Raw genomic sequence first — 17,415 nt, 5'->3', positions numbered from 1 at the left:
GGTAGATCACAAGTTCAGGGTAGAAATGGAACATGGGAGTCAAGAATTTTTTGTAAGAGTTGGTGGAACCTTGAAGTTTAAAGGAAAAGTTTGCATGCCCAATGACAAAGAATTGTAAAATATGATTTTAGGTGAAGGACTATAATCTTTGAAAGATCTTTTGCAGGTTTGTATACTTTATCATATTGGAGGTTGGGAAAATTCTTATATTAGATTATAAGAATAATTAGTCCATCAATTTATGAAGTTGCCTTACTTCCTTCTCTTGGAAATCTACATATATTTCATGTTTTGTAACTCAGGAAATGCATACATCCCACTCATGTCATTGAACAAGGCAAGATAGAGTTAAAGGAGTAATTATCCTACAAATTTAGTCTCATGAAAGTAGTAGACAAAAGAGTTAAACAACCAAGAGGTAGAGATTTGAACTAGGTAAAAGTAGGAGTAGATAGAATACAATATGAGAATTAGAATGTGAGCCTTTTATCCTCATTTGTTTGTGTTTAATACATTTTTTAGGACTAAAACTTTTAAGTTGGGAAGAATGTGAGAACCAATACTAACTTATGTTTAATAGTTTATTATTTTTGCTTACTTATTTATTTATTTTCATAAGTTAACTTTTATTTAAAAAATGGAATAATAAACTTATCAAAATTAATTATTTAAGAAAATATAGATATTTTAAAAAGAGGAATAAATTTTTAAGAGTTGAATAAAGTTGGCAGTTGGATATTTTTATTGTACTAATGACAATTTAAAAGACTTTTAAGTTAGTATAATTACACATCAACGACAATTAAGATGAAGAATATCAATAAAACATATATTTCCTTATTAAAATGGGGGCTGAATAGAGTAGATGTACATCAAAATCCTTTTAGAAATTATGAGAAGAGGTTAAAGGGAAATAGGGAAAGAAGTAGGCATCAAGAAAGATTTTGCAGCAAATTAGAGTTCAAATACTGGAAACATAATAAGGGAGGTCTAGAGTTTATTTTTATTTTGTTAAGGAAAATCTTTCATGGAGTTTATTATTTTTTTCAAAAAAGTCTTTTATGAAGTTTATTAAAATTGTAAGAGAATTTTGTCTCTTGTACAGTTTATTATTATTTTTAAGTATTTTTTATACATTAAATTATATATATGGTTTAGTTTATTAGGATTTGATTTCCGTAGGATTTAGTTGTTATTAGGCATGAGATCATCTGATATATTTGGAGTAAGATTATAACGTGGCTTGGTATAGAAGAAAAATGATATTCAAGAAGTTCGAGATGGCCTTGAAACATGAGATCAAGGAAGTAGTATAGTACTGATAGGTTCTTTTAATCGAATAACACTAGAAACACCACACAGAACAAGTTCTCTGAATTGTACAGCCTCCTTTTATTGCCAAAGAATCAAGAAGAATGGTGAATACAAGATACTCAGAGAGCTTAACCTCTCCCCAAAGAACTACAAGAGTTCTTGCACAATCAATAAGACTCCAAAACTACTGACATACACTCGTTTCCTCCCTTTTATACCAACTACTAACAGAATTAACAGAAACCCATTTCCCCATTTCCTAACTGCCTTGGCAGTTAGGCTCATTGCCTTTACCTCTTCTCCTATATACAATTAACTACCTAACATTACTCCCCTCTCCTCCAACAACCTTGTCCCCAAGGTTGAACTCTGGATATTGCTCTTGTATAGTCGCCTGATCTTCCCATGTTGCACTCTCTTGTCCCCCTTCTTGCCATTCTATCAATACCTCAGGTATTTCCTCTGTCCCCAGCCGTCGAATCCTTTTGTCCAATACCTTCGCTGGCCAAAACATGGGCCCATCTGCTTGTAGCTCCGCTGGAAGTTCCTTTTCAACTCGCTTCTCCCCCACCGCTTTCTTCAGTTGGGAAACGTGGAATACAGAGTGTATTCTGGCTGCCTCTGGTAATTGTAAACGAAAAGCTACCTTCCCCACTTGCTGTAACACCTCAAAAGGACCATAATACCGTGCCGATAGCTTCGGATGCAACCGAGTTGGCATGGAAGACTGTCTATGGGGTCTAATCTTCAAGTAGACCCAATCTCCTATCTGAATGTCTGCTTCTTTCCTTTTCTTATTCGCCTGATTAATCATCGCTTCCTGCGCTTGCCTTAAATGCACCTTGAGCTGTTTCAAAGCCTCATCCCTTGTCATCAAATCCTGAACCACCGACTCCACCGCTGTCTCACCTGGGATAAAACGGCTCAAAGCTGGTGGAGCTCTTCCATAAACGATTTCAAAAGGGGAGCATCTTGCGGCACTTTGGTAACTGGTATTATACCAGTATTCAGCCCAAGGGAGCATTAACTTCCAACTCTTCGGCTGTTCTGAGCAAAAACACCTCAAATACCCTTCCAAAATTCTATTCACAACTTCCGTTTGGCCATCCGTCTCAGGATGGTATGCCATGCTCATACTAAGTTGGGTACCCTGCATCTGGAAGAGTTCTTTCCAGAACACGCTCAAAAACAAGGGGTCTCTATCGCTGACTACTGACATAGGAATTCCGTGTAATCTAACTATTTCTTGGACAAACCTTTCTGCAACCGTACGGGCTGAATACGGGTGTTTCAACGCTATAAAGTGACTGTACTTACTCATCCTGTCAACTACTACCAAGATTGCATCAAACCCGTGTGATTTGGGTAGCTTTACAATGAAATCTAGACTTATCTCTTCCCAAATGGCTTGTGGAATCGGTAGTGGTTGCAAAAGACCCTGAGGGGAGGCAGCTAAGTACTTATGCTGCTGACAAATCACACAACCCGCGACGAACTCTGTCACTGTTTTCTTCATCCCTGGCCAATATAATGATTGTGCAATTTTTCGGTAGGTGCGAAACACTCCAGAATGGCCCCCTGTACTCGTCACATGAAACTCTGCTAGAAGCTTTGGAATCCAATTTGATTTAGCGGACAAAACCAACCTTCCTTTATAGTGAAGGCGGTCATTCTCCAACGTATATGCGTCGTGGCTAGTTGGATCCCCCTTAAGGTCCTCCATTATCTTCCGAAGCGCAACATCTTCTTCCACTTCTTTCAAAACCTCTTGGAAATCATGCCAATAAGGCCTGGAGATGGCTTGTAGTTCTCCCTCCTCCATACCACCTTCTTCTCTCCGGGATAAAGCATCTGCTACCTTGTTCGAGCTTCCCAACTTATAAACTATCTCAAAATCATACCCCATCAACTTGGCTATCCAATTTTGTTGACTGTGCATTGTTATTCTCTGTTCCAGCAAATATTTGAGGCTGCGCTGATCAGTAAAAACCACAAACCTCCTCCCCAGAAGATAGGGCCTCCAATGTTGGATGGCCATGACCAACGCCATCAGCTCCTTCTCGTATATGGATTTAGTACGCGACCCCTCAGACAGCGCCCTGCTAAAGAAAGCAATGGGCTTCTTATTTTGCATCAACACAGCTCCCACACCACTCCCAGAAGCATCACACTCCACGTGAAAGTCTTGTGTAAAATCGGGCAACGTCAGTACCGGTGCAGACGTCATCGCAGCTTTCAGAGTTTCCATGGCTGTCCTGGCTCTCTCCGACCACTCAAACTTCCCCTTTTTCAACAATTCCGTGAGGGGTCTCGCTAACTCCCCATATCCTTGCACAAACCTCCTATAATACCCCGTTAAGCCCAAAAATCCCCTCAATGCTTTCAGATTCCGGGGCTCTTCCCATTCCAGCACTGCCTTCACCTTATCTCGGTTCATCTCTACTCCTTGCTCCGAGATCTGATGTCCCAAGTATTGAATTCTCCGTTTCCCAAACTCACATTTTTTTGGATTGGCCACCCAAACATGCTGTTCCAGTAGCTGCAGCACCAAATTTAAATGGTGGAGATGTTCTTCCCACGAGGAGCTGTATACCAAGATGTCATCAAAAAAAACGAGCACCCATTTCCTCAAGTAGGGCGCCATTAATCTGTTCATGGCACTTTGGAATGTCGCTGGCGCATTCATTAACCCGAAAGGCATCACCAAAAATTCAAACAAGCCCTGGTGAGTTCTGAAAGCCGTCTTGTGGATATCCTCTTCCCCCATCCGTATCTGATGATACCCCGCCTTTAGGTCCAACTTAGAGAAGAACCTGGCACCCTTAAGCTCATCCAATAGTTCTTCAATTACCGGAATAGGGAACTTATCCGGTACAGTGGCTTTGTTCAATGCCCGGTAGTCTACACAGAACCTCCAGCTTCCATCTTTTTTTTTCACCAAAATTACCGGGCTGGAAAACGAACTCTGACTCGGCCGAATGATGCCCGCTCGCAGCATATCCGCTACCTGTTTCTCCAGCTCTTCTTTCATGAAAAAAGGATACCTATAAGGTCTTACGTTTATAGGGTTTGTGCCCTCCTTAAGCACTATTCGGTGCTGCGCATCACGTGAAGGCGGTAATCCACCTCCCTCCTGAAACACCTTGTAATGGGCATGCAGAACTGCTCTGATTTCTGCCTGCTGCTGCTCCGTCAAATCATCCATCCCGTCACCGTCTACCCTGGGTTCCACTATGCACATTTCCCAAACCAAGAACCATGACTCAGCATCCGTGATCTTTGCTAGTGCGCCTGGCTCTACTAGCTGTCGAGCCAGGGCTGGATCGCCGATAATCTTCAACTTCTCGCCATCCACTACATATTGCATGGACATCTCCCTCCAGTTAACAACCACTTCCCCCAATTTTGCCAACCACGCAATACCCAATATCAAATCGACTCCTCCTAGTTCAAACACATGCATGGCTTCCTCCACCGTCACCTTTCCCAACTTCAATTCCACCTTCTCACACCTTCCGCTCGTCCATCTCTTACACCCGTCACCCAGACTCACGGCATAGGAGGGTGTTTCTACCATCGGAAGTCCCAGTTCCTCCACCAGTTTTCTGCTAATGAAGTTATGGCTGGCTCCGCTGTCAATCAAGACTACTACGCATCTTCCTCCTATCAGCCCGGTCAACTTCATGGTCTTGGGAGGTGTCAGACCCTCCGCCGAACATGCTGAGAGCTCCATGGGTTTCACCTCTAGGTTAGCGCTTTCCTCCAACTCCCCTTCCTCATCTTCCGCGAGTAACAGTACTCGTAACCCCCTTTCCGCACATCGGTGACCTGGTGCAAACGGACCTCCGCATCGGAAACATCTCCCTTCTTCCCGCCTCTTTAGAAACTCTGGGTAGGGCAAGTTTCTAACCATCCGATTCTTGTTTTCTCCTCCGGTCGTGTTATTACCCTTCGCGTTGGTGCTATTCGCCACTGCCGAACCGTCTCTTCTGGCCGGGCCCACTCCGTCTGTCCCGCCGATCCTTGTCGCGAAACTGCGATCTCCCTCAGCCCTTACGATCGACGCCGAGGTTCGCGTACCCGCGTGAGTCGCCTTGATCCCATTCCACGCTCCTCCGCCTCCACGGTTTATGGCGTCCTCCACGTCTCTCGCCACCCTAATCGCAACCATCAAGTCTGGGGGACCCTGGATTCTGACTTGGCCCTTAATGTCTTCCCGCAACCCCGCCAAGAAGAAACCCAGAATCAACTCCTCCGACAGGCCCTAGGTCTGACCCAGTAACATCTCGAAACTCCTTACAAACTCTTCAAGCGTTCCCTCTTGTCTCATAGTGGCCATTTGTTCGTAGACCGTCCCCCTGGACCCACCACCGAAGCGATTAATCAACCCCATCTTCAAACCCATCCATGTTCGGTTCTTGGTTTTCTCCCGCCAATACTTGAACCAATAACTCGCGCTCCCCTCCATGCTAATGTAAGCGAGTTCCACTTTGTCCTCCTCAGCCACTTTCTGGATTTCGAAAAATCTTTCGGCTCGATTAATCCAGATGTATGGGTCTCCGCCTTCAAAGGATGGCAATTCCACTTTCTTCCTCCAGTTGTGCGATATTCCCCCAGTATCGCCTCTCCCCTGATTATCATTCACTGAACTGCTGCTTCCCTCAGAACCACCCCCTTGATGGTTTGCACCCCTACTCATCAACCTCATCATTTGTTGCAAATCGCGTCTGATTGCCGCGGTCTCCTCTTTAATTCCCTCCACTATGATCTCCAAGTTATCCAGTCTTCCCTCCGTCTCGCTACCCATCACTGGTTCTCCTCCTATCGGATCCGGCAGGTCGGACCAAATGATAGGTTCTTTTAATCAAGAACCTAAGAATAACACTAGAAACACCACACAGGACAAGTTCTCTGAATTGTATAGCCTCCTTTTATTGCCAAAGAATCAAGAAGAATGGTGAATACAAGATACTCAGAGAGCTTAACCTCTCCCCAAAGAACTACAAGAGTTCTTGCACAATCAATAAGACTCCAAAACTACTGACATACACTCGTTTCCCCCCTTTTATACCAACTACTAACAGAATTAACAGAAACCCATTTCCCCATTTCCTAACTACCTTGGCAGTTAGGCTCATTGCCTTTACCTCTTCTCCTATATACAATTAACTCCCTAACAAGTACCGTTTTCTATTCAAGAATTTCCTTTATCAGTGGAGAAAGCCATAACACTTGAGCATTTGAAGTATGTGGGAAGAGTAATTCTAAATAATAAGCTTGATTCCTAAAAGTCATATAGCAGATCCCATGCCACAATAAAAATATATTAGGAGCAAAACAAGTAATATGTGGAGTGTAACAATATGCCCACAACACTTCTAGCAAGTGTTCTGGCCACCTATCCTTGTCGAGTCCAATCTCTTACATTCGACAAAGGTAACTATGTTGGTTGCCTCGACCTGTCCATTACACTAAGGGTATTCTATTGAGCTGAATTTTGTGCTTTATGCTAAGTTCAGTATAGAACATGACTAGTTCCTTGTCTATAAATTGGCGTCGGTTGTTAGTGATAACAATATACGACACTCCATACTGACATACTATGTTTTTCCAAACGAAAGGACTTGTTAAGGTGTGATGTAGCTAGAGGTTATGCCTCAATCCACTTACTTAAGTAGTCGATGGTGACTACTAAGAACTTGTCCTTTGCCTGGAGCAAAGAGACCAAGAATATCCATCCCCCGCATCGCAAAAGGCCATAATATAGTGAAAATCTTCTTGTTTGCTATATATGAGATTTCCATGTTTCTTGCAAAGTATATATTTTTGAACGTAGGCAGTGAAGTCCGTCTCCATAGTCAGCCATAAGTACCTACCTTGAAGGATTCGTGTTGTCATGGTACTTGCTCTAGAGTGATACCCATAAATACCTTCACGTTTTTTTACGTATAATCTACTCAGCCTACTCCAAGGTAACACATTTTTGGAGAACCGACTATAGTCCCATATGAAAAGGTCGCCGCTTACTAGCGTATAACATGCTACTCCTCTTATCCAACTCATGTTCTTCTCCATCCATGATACTTCCACTCTTATGTACTATATGTCTGCTACCATCCATAATGCTTCCTCAATGCCAACATGCATGCACTCATCCACATTATTATTATTATTATTATTATTATTATTATTATTATTATTATTATTTCCTCCATCCTTGATCTCTTTCGCTTAAGGATCTTACACTTTTATTACAATGAAAACATGTGATGTCTTTCTTTAACTTTGATTTTCCCCGACTTGCTAAGATCATTAAATCTTTGAGAATGGTCATTAAATCTCTAAAAATTTCTATACATATTTCTTCCTCTTGACTCAATAACTAAAGCTTCATTTGAGTATATTAGATAATCTTACTACAACTCTTCCTCCCAGTTTCTTCATTTAAGAAGCTATCCTTGACATGTCAAAAGTCATTTTTCCATTAGGAGCAGAGTTACATAGACAAACCACCGTTGTCACCCAACTGTCTGGTAATGAGCTAAGCAACAACAATGCTAGTGGCTCATAATCTAATATAATCTCTATAGAGTTTAACTAATTCACCATATTTTGAAACCTACTCAAGTGGTCTGCCACTAAAAAATCATCCTTGTATTTCAAGTTTCTTAGCTTCCTAATAAGGAATGCTTTGTCCAAGGAACTTTTACACTAAAAAACCTTACTTAATTTTTTCCATAAGTTATAAGCAAGAGTCTTACGTGATACATGATGATAAATAGATTGATTCTATCTATTATTAAATCACACCAATAGTCTTCCTCTTTATTTGCTTATTTAATACCCTGATCCTCAATAGGATCACACAAGTCTTTGGAAAATAATAAATCTTCCTCCATATTGAATACTCTGTAGAATTTAGTCATGGTTCCAACATGATCATTATATCCCATCTTCATAGCATAAACCAAAGCTCCTAACTAGAAGTTTGATACTAATTGTTGGAAAGATAACAAATATAACACATAACAAGAAGTAAAACCCATATAAACTCTTTCCTATATAACTAATATGCAAAAATAATGAAACACCTAAAATAAAGGAGAGAGAAATTAGTAAACAACAAAACTCTTTGATGTTGAAAAATCTCAATATGAAAAAAAAAACTATGGGACTTAGTCTACTCCATAGACACTCACAATTTCTGTCTATTTGTCTTCCACTTTGTTTCTGTCCTAAACACCATAGGAAAAGGATTGCATAATTTTAAATTGCATAATGAACTAAAAGTCCATTAAGAAAAATACTTCATTTTTTTCTTGATTAAATTAGTGTGGGCCTAATAAATTGGTGACCCACTATACTTGACATAAAAATTGAAAATATCCAATGTAAAAAATATTTTTATGTAATAACGTTTCCTTACAAGTGCACACGTTATCTAATTAAAATAAAATATTTAATATAATGTAAATTAAAAGTTTCATATAAAATATAACTTAATCAACTTATTTTTGAACTAATCTATTCTCATAAATAGTTAAATTTTTTTTACTAGCAAAGATTGGGTTGACCTTCATGGTGATCAAATCTTAATACAATTACAATGAGACAAACTTATTTCGCAAGACAAATCAGACTCTATGATACCATTATTAATATTTTTTACCAGAAAAGATTAAAATGATTGACTATATATAAAGTTTGAGTTGTCTATATATTTGAGTTTTCTTAATTGTTACTATTTTCAACATAGTAATTAAATGATCTTAATATATTTATTAACGTCTCTTTTACAATAAGAAGGGAAATATCACTCTTCACTGATTGCCTTAAAAATACTTAAATAACATCCTTTAAACTGATAATGTGGACCATATTTAGTAAAAACAAATTAATTCAAAAATTAAATTTTAAACATTCAATGATGTAAATAAATCATTTATTTTTTAATTAAATGTCCCATAAGTGTAATGAGTAGAGCATGCTAATCCTGAACAGCCTTTATATAAATAATGGTTAGGATATGCAACATTCATCTCAGCAGAAGAAAATATCAAACTGAAAAATAAAATTCTCTAGAAATGGCTTCTCGCTTCTGTCATCCTTTTCTCTTCAGTGTTTTGTTGGTTGCTCTGGTTCTGACAGCAGGTAATTAGAAAAATAAATTACTTTCAATTCTCCAATTAGTATCTTCTCTTATTTTTTATTTCTAAAATGAAGGCAAAATACAAAAATCCATAAATCCAAATGAATTTTGTGATGAAATTTGATATAACTTTTTGGTGGTTTTAATTACCTCAGGAGAAGCAACAGCAGAACCAAAATTTGGATTCCTGAATCATTGCATCGGCCTTTGTTCTGGTGGATTAGCACAATGCAAGAGCGATTGCGCAAAAATGGGCTTTAAGGATGCTCTCTGTATCGATAAAATAAATATAAATGAATGTTGTTGTCAATGATTCATTTATGCGATACCGATGACTATTTTATAAAACTTTAATAAAATATGTGTTTCAATTATGTTTTTTTAATATTTATTTATTTTTGTATTGTTTTATTTAAATTAAAAATATTATTTAATAGAGTTAAATTTAAGATTAAAAAAAATTGAAATCATCTTATAAACAGATAAATGATATGTGGAAGAGTAAAAAAAGTTAAAAATTATAAAAAACAAAATAGGGTCTTGAAATCAAGGAAATCAGATTTGATGATTATTTTAAAGATCGTAAAACAGAAATAAATAAACTGATTATATATATATCAAGCTATTAACATCGTTTTAACTTACCTTATCAATTAAACTGTTAATAAATTAATGGAAGCGTTAAGTTATAAGTATATTGCATTGATTGGTGATTAATGGACGAATTTTTGTTTCATAATTTAAACATAAATCAATTTAAAGAATTATGGAATCGTAATAAGTAGTACTAGGAATTTTTTAAGGTATAATTTTCGTTAGGAATTCTGATGTGTTAAAAATTTATGATAAACTCGAATTCACATTGGAAGAAACTACTGCAAATCTAAGTATGAATTAGAAAGTTTTAAGTTGAGTAAAAATTAAAAACTTAAGTGACATATAGCAAAAGAAACAACCATATACATAGTGAGCTTAAAGTTTTATGTTGAAAATGGTATTAAGTCTTTTATAGGAATAAATCATACCTCGTAAGTAGTATTTCTCTCTTCTATCCCGATAAAAGAAATTTCCAACAATTTTATCTATTCCATTACCATAATTATTTTGTGTTATTAATATATATTTTTTAAAATGACTTATTGTTTTTAAATACATCTATCTATTTTTATTATGTGATTAATTTTATTTCATTAAACAACTTAAAAAGATTAATACAATTATATAAAAAGGACCAATTTAGTTTTATTATTATTAATATATATATATATATATATATATATATATATATATATATATATATATATATATATATATATATATATATATATATATATATATATATATATATATATATATATATACACACACACACACGCACACACAATTTTCGTAACACTTGTAATTTGTTATGTTTGCTTGAAACCTTCTTTCTGTATTATTTTGGAATTTAGTCGTTGTTTGGTTGTTGTAGTTTTTTTTTTCTTTTTTTTTATAATGATTTGGAAGATGGAAATCTTATTTACTAGGGTAAAAATGGAGGTTTCTTTTATGGGAAGGTTTTTTTTTGGGCTTATCTCCACTCAAGCAAAAGGATGACAGTGTTGAGATGCTCAAACGAATTGCAATTTTGCTCAAATGAAGGCTTTTCGCTCAAGCAAAAGTGTGGCGGTGTTGAGGCAACTCAAAATGGTTGTTGAAGCTAAAATAATAATAAAAAATTATCCAAAGCTAAAATCAACCATAATTGTGGAGTGTTTTTGGACTCTATCAATGTGAAATTGAAATATTATTGGGTATTTATGTATTTGTATTTTGATATAAGTGATGTGAGACTAATATAGCCAAGAGTTGTCATTTGTAATTTACTTGTTGATGAGATGTATGGTAATCAAGAGATGCAATTGGCATGTAGTGTGGTGAGCTATACTAGAACAGATTCAATGAAATCTCATGTTCTAATTGTTGCTTGACCACGTAAATTAAGGTGTCAAGTGGTGAGACAAGTAGATGGGAAATTAGAGGCATGCCTTGAGGCTGTAGAGAGGTAGAACAGAGGTAAAAAAATAGTCCTAATTTGTGGGTAGGGCAAGTTTATTAGTGTATAAGCAAAGTGGCCTACTACAATGTGACTCAGTTCTAAGTTGGTGTTGATAGGGGAGCCCTTCAATCAAAGTAACTCAAAATAGTCAACATGTTCTTAACTTGGTTTGATGATAATTGAATGATTGTTTTTGATGATGTTGAATAATGTTTCGTGCTTGATTAATATATTGTGAAACCATGTTAAAATGAATGTGTTATCAATTTATGTTGATTGTATGATGATATAAATACCATATTAAAACTGTCAAAAGCCAGTGTCTTAGTCTCTATTTTAATTAGTTAAGAAATTAATCTAATCGATTAAAACAATGTGTAAATTTTAATCGATTAAGGAAATAATATAACCGTTTAAAATTGTCTGATGCACACCAGGAAGCTTAGCTCTCTATTTTAATCGATTAAGGAAAAACCTAATATATTAAAACAGACAATAATGTGTCTTTTGCTATATATATGTGGTTAATTCCTTTTGTAGGCATGAAAAACATTCTAAGAGCATTCTATTGTGAAACAAGAACATTCTTTGAGAGGTCTTGGAGCATTCTTGGAAAAGTCAAACATCAATTGAGGAAATTGAAAGTTGCAAGCCTTCAAAAGTGAGAGAAAAGATCTAAGAAGGGTGTGAATTTTCATTTCTTTGTAACATCAATACTAAAGGTGTACCAGGTTTTCTTTTTATGTAATATTTGTGAATTATAGTTACCTTTGTTGTGTAGGTAAGGTTTCTAGTGTGAGTCTGTGTAGTCTCACCCTTAGGAGTATGTTCTTAGTTCCTAGAGTGAGCGTGTGTAGTCTCATCCTTAGGAGTTTGTTATTATTGCGGTTAGATATTTAGAGTACATAGGTGAATCTTGTATCTATGTAATCTTGACACTTATTCTTAGTGGATTTTCTTTCAACTCAGGTTGTTGGAAGAAGACCTGATGTAAACTTATGAAGAATTGAACTAGTACATATCTTTGTATGATTTCTTTCATTATCCTTGCTTAATAATCTGTTAATTATTTAAAAGGTGAAAAAATTTGTTAAAAATAATTTAATGCACCATAGATTTTTTAAGGAAGGTAAAATAGTTTTAAACCAATTCACTCCTCTCTTGGTTGAGATATATTGTTGTCATAATTTTAACAGTTGGGAAATAATAGTCATGTCTTCTGTAATATGTTTTGATTGCATGTTGTTTATTATATATAATGTGATTGATATATGCATTGAAATGGTGTAATTAATATAGGAGACAAAATAAATCAATCTAACCCCTTTTATATGAGTATGTTGTTGGTCCACTAAAATTGAGATAAGTCAAATTAGCAAGTTATCGCTAGGTAAGCTAGTGAGTAAGCCCACCAGTTTTCTTACAATTTTTCTATTTTTTTAAATTTTTTTAATTTAATATATTTAAGCACATTTAATCATGTAAATATTTTTTAATTGTTTAATCAATTAATTAATATCTCTATTATATAGTGTTGGTGCAAGTTGGCTCTTAAAGAAGAATGAATAGAGCTTGTAGACATTTTAAAATCATTTTGCACATACATTATACTTAACTAAAAAGATAAAAATGCACATAATGTTTATATTGGTTCACATCACACCTTGAGGCTACAACCGGTCTCTTAAGCCATTATTTTAAGAAGTTTCACTAATCAAATCCCTTAACTAGCACAAGTTTCAACTTCTTCAGGTTATAATGACTATCAACCTCTTCAGGTATCACGATTTTAACCTAACCTAGGAAACACAAATATAAATCTTTCCATGTTACAACGAGTTTAACTCCTCTCGTATTTTTCTCAATCTTCCCCAGAGATAGTGATAGCTCCAGGTCGAGGCAGATCAGCGAGGAACTATGAAATCTGGACTTGATCGAGCTGAAGAACCGAGAAGCAGCAGAAGAACACGAATCTACTCAAGAGCCTTAGGCTTCGAAGGTTTGATCGGTGTAGATTTTAGGGTTAGAGGTAGGAAGAGATCTAATCGGTGGAAAATAGGGATTCGTCGATTAAATCGATGAAATGGAAAGAAATCGTGATTTGACTTGGTGAATGGGCGCAAAATGATGGTGGAAGCAAAGATAGGGCACCAAACAAAGGTTTAATCGGTGCGAAGGTGTGAAAAGGCAAGAATAAGGCAAATATGAGATATGGATCAGTAGAGGTGACTTACGTGAAGGTTCTGTGATGGTGGATCTGTGAGGAAAATGGTTGCTGGATGAGACACGCTCGAAGAAAACGAACGCGAGAGTGATGGTTTGTTCTCTCGAATGATTGAGAGAGAAAAATGATGTGTGAGTGTTGGAGCCTTCCAGGGACAAGGCTCGCATGGCAGCGACGTAGGCATGACGGATGACACAAGCCACGCGGAGGTAAATGATTGGTGGAGCATGGTGTCCGATGGCTGAATGAGAATCTGATTTGGAAAATGAGAGAATGGATGGTGACAATGGAAGGTGGCTAAAGGAGATCCTTTGGGATTCTCTAGCCTTGACTTTCAAGGTAGAATTGTTCTGGAGTGCTCTCAACAAAATAACAATTCATTATGCTCAAAAGTGTCTTACAAGAGGTGGTGGCATGTCTATATATAGGACAAAAAGTCCCTCCTATCTACCACATACCTAACACCTTTTACACATGCTTTAATAAAAAATAAAAGAAATACTACACTAAGATAATTGGGCTTGGGCCCCGTCTATCAGATAGAGAACTCACAATTACAATGAATTAGGGTAGGAACGAGTGTTGAGTGTTGGGATGGAGATACTTAGGGCAGAAACTATTAAGACAAAATCGTCTATACAACTAAATGCTCTCATGTTTTGAAGTTTAACCAAATCACATTAAACGAAATAAGAAGATGAAAATACCATAACAAGAAACATAAAGCATAGGTTGAAGGATCCTTAACTTGGAAAAACATTAGGAAAACCTTTAAGATTGTAGAAAACATTAAAACACCTAAGATCAAAACACCAGACGCTATGCTAAACGATTGTTAAGTCAAAGCATCTAAGAGAGTTGAAGCTAAACGCGTAAGCTTACTATACCCAAGGGGTATTCAATTGAACTCTCGGGAAAACAAAGAGATGTCAAGACAAAGTCCTTGACAAAAACATTCTAAAAGCCTAAACCTAAAACATCAAAGAAACATAAAAATGCTAAATGTTATTGCTCTAAAAATATAAAGTCTCAAAAAACATTTACACCAGTCTAAACGATACCATGAACTAAACTATTACTTTGTCCAACGATGAAGGCTTTACTCAACACTTGATATCTTTAGAAGAAAAGCTTAATTGTTAAATGCTACCTTAACAGTAGAAAATTGAAAAGCATTTTGTTGTTATGAGCAAGCATTAAATGACATTAAATGCTTAATGTTCAAAAACAACTAAAGTGATAAGAGATAAGACATATCTGCTGCATGCACAATCTACTATATTATTTGCAAATATCCTACTCTACACGCATCCACAAGCTTCAAATTAAAATATCATAAGAGGACATTAAAGACAAAAGAAATATTCACAGAATGTTCTTCACTCGAAGCGGTGTCTAAAAGAAAGTACAACCTACTTCAAGCAAAGTACTAAAAAAGCAAACCTACTATGAAAAGTTGACTTTAACCAATAGCTATTGTACATGAAGAAAGAGAAGACACAAGAAAGAGGATAACATAAAACGAAAATATTCATCCTTTGAGAAGCGTTCAAAAGAAAAGCACAGAAAGAGCTCAAGAAAAAGAACATATCTGAGAAGAAAAAGAGAAGAAGAGAAAAGAAGAAAAAAAAATACTCTCGAGCTTGATTGTAATATTTGTTTATGATTGTAAGAAAGAGAGAAAGAGAAAAAAGAGAAACACCTACGAATATGTATATTGCATTGTATTATAATTACATCCTTTCCACGAGAATAATAGTCTGAACGACTTGTAAGCAATCGTAGATTGCAATTCTGAAGAGACTTAAAACACTTGTTGAACTCAGTTGAGTTAAGAAAATCTAGGCACGGTTGCTTAGTACCAAGAGTGGTGCGGATACTCATCCGGTCTAGTGTAATAAGAGGTTATTCTCTAACTAATGAGACCAAGAGGGGTGAGAATACTCATCCAGTCTAGGGTAAGAAGAGGTTACTCGGGACTGAAAATACTCATCTCTAAGCAACAATTTTGTAAGTGTTGCCTAATTTTGTATTGCTTTTTATAGTTTTGAAGCCATGCCTACAAAAGTGTTGCATTTACTATTGTAGGTTAGACTCTTCTATTACTCGTTTTTGGTTTTGACCGCTTGGTCTCTTTGTGACCGTTCGGTCGTGTGCTTTCGGTTCTGACTTTGGCTGTGTTGTTCGGTCTTTGCTGTACTTGGCCTATGTTCGGCCTCTGCTGCTGATGACCGCTCGGTCTTTCTGTTTTGTTTGTTTCAGTCGCTTGGATTGGCTATATATTGCAGCCTGTCTTTGCGTTTTGATTTTTAATTCAATCTCAAAGTATTATTCACAAATAATTTTTCCTTTGTCTTTTCTCTCTGTTGTTCTTTCTTCTCTGGGTTTTCTAGTTTCTCTGTTTCATGCGAACCCAACAATTAGCGCCCATCGTGGGGCTGTGAATCAAGAAATTCCAGAAACGATGGCAACCAAGTTTGACGTAGAGAAATTCAATGGATCAAATGACTTCAGGCTATGGAAGGTCAAGATGGAGACTATCTTGATACAACATGGCTGTGATGATGCATTGAAGGGGGAATTGAACATGGATGCTACTCTGACGCAAGAAGAGAAGAAAAGAATGGTAGATAAGGCAAGAAGTGCAATCATACTGTGTCTTGGTGATAAGGCACTGAGGGAGGTTGCGAAGGAGAAGACTACGGCTAGAATATGGGCAAAGTTGGAGTCATTGTACATGACAAAATCGCTGACTCATAGGTTGTGTTTGAAGCAACAACTCTATTCGTTCAAGATGACATTATCAAGAACCATACAGGAGCAACTTGCAAAATTCAGCAAGATTGTTGATGTCCTGGAGAATATTGACGTGAGGTTGGAAGATGAGGATAAAGCTGTTATTCTCTTGAATGCGCTTCCGAGAACCTTTGAGCATTTTAGGGATGCCTTATGATAAGGATAAGGTGATTACTCTAGAGAAGGTTGTGATGTCAGGAGTTTCAAAAGCTCCAAGATTCGAAGGCAACCGATGAGGTGGCATCTGGGCTGATTTTAGTGAAAGGCAAATGGAAGAAGCTGAAACCAGAAGGTACGAAACAGGTGAGATGTTTCAAATGCCAGAAGATTGGACATATCAAGAAGTATTGTCCAAAGCAGGATAAAATCATTCGACCACAGGAAACTACTGATGTGGCAGAGGCTTCTAAAGGATATGAATCTGCTGGTGTTCTGGTGGCTTCATCAGAAGATTCTCAAAGGAGTTGGGTCATGGATTTTGGCTGTATCTATCACATGTGCCCGGTGAAGGAGTTCTTTGAGAGTCTAGAACAAAAGGAGCATGGAAATGTGCTGCTCGATAATAACAAGGCTTGCCGAGTGCAAGGATTAGGGTCGGTAAAGATGAAGATGTTTGATAGCCGGGAGACGGTACTGTAGGATGTGAGGTATGTGCCTGAACTGAAGAGAAATTTAATTTCTATAAGTTCATTTGATCTTAGAGGTTATTCCACAAAAGTTGAAGATGGAGTGATGAGAGTGTATTCTAGAGATACTGTGATTGTCAAAGGCAGAAGAAAGAATGACTTTTATATTCTGGAGGGTTCGACTGTCATTGGTCATGCCTTGGTAGCAAGTGAGAAGTTAGAGAATATCGCTCGACTTTGGCACTTGAGGATGAGACATATCAGTGAG

General features: G+C 36.9%; 1 long non-coding RNA gene across 1 annotated transcript; it reads left to right on the top strand.

Annotated features, from left to right (window-relative positions):
• Nucleotides 1-9,333: 9,333 nt before the first annotated feature.
• LOC148197616 (uncharacterized) lies at nt 9,334-9,837 on the top strand. The gene is made up of 2 exons (XR_015786734.1): nt 9,334-9,465; nt 9,619-9,837. It is a non-coding gene; the product is annotated as an uncharacterized LOC148197616 (long non-coding RNA).
• Nucleotides 9,838-17,415: the final 7,578 nt, after the last annotated feature.

The sequence above is a fragment of the Vigna umbellata genome, chromosome 5 (assembly GCF_029865625.1).
Source record: "Vigna umbellata cultivar VRB3 chromosome 5, Vumbellata_1.0, whole genome shotgun sequence".
NCBI lineage: Eukaryota > Viridiplantae > Streptophyta > Magnoliopsida > Fabales > Fabaceae > Vigna > Vigna umbellata.
The sequence above is the reverse complement of the archived record's forward strand: the minus strand, read 5'-3'. Positions and strand labels throughout refer to the sequence as shown.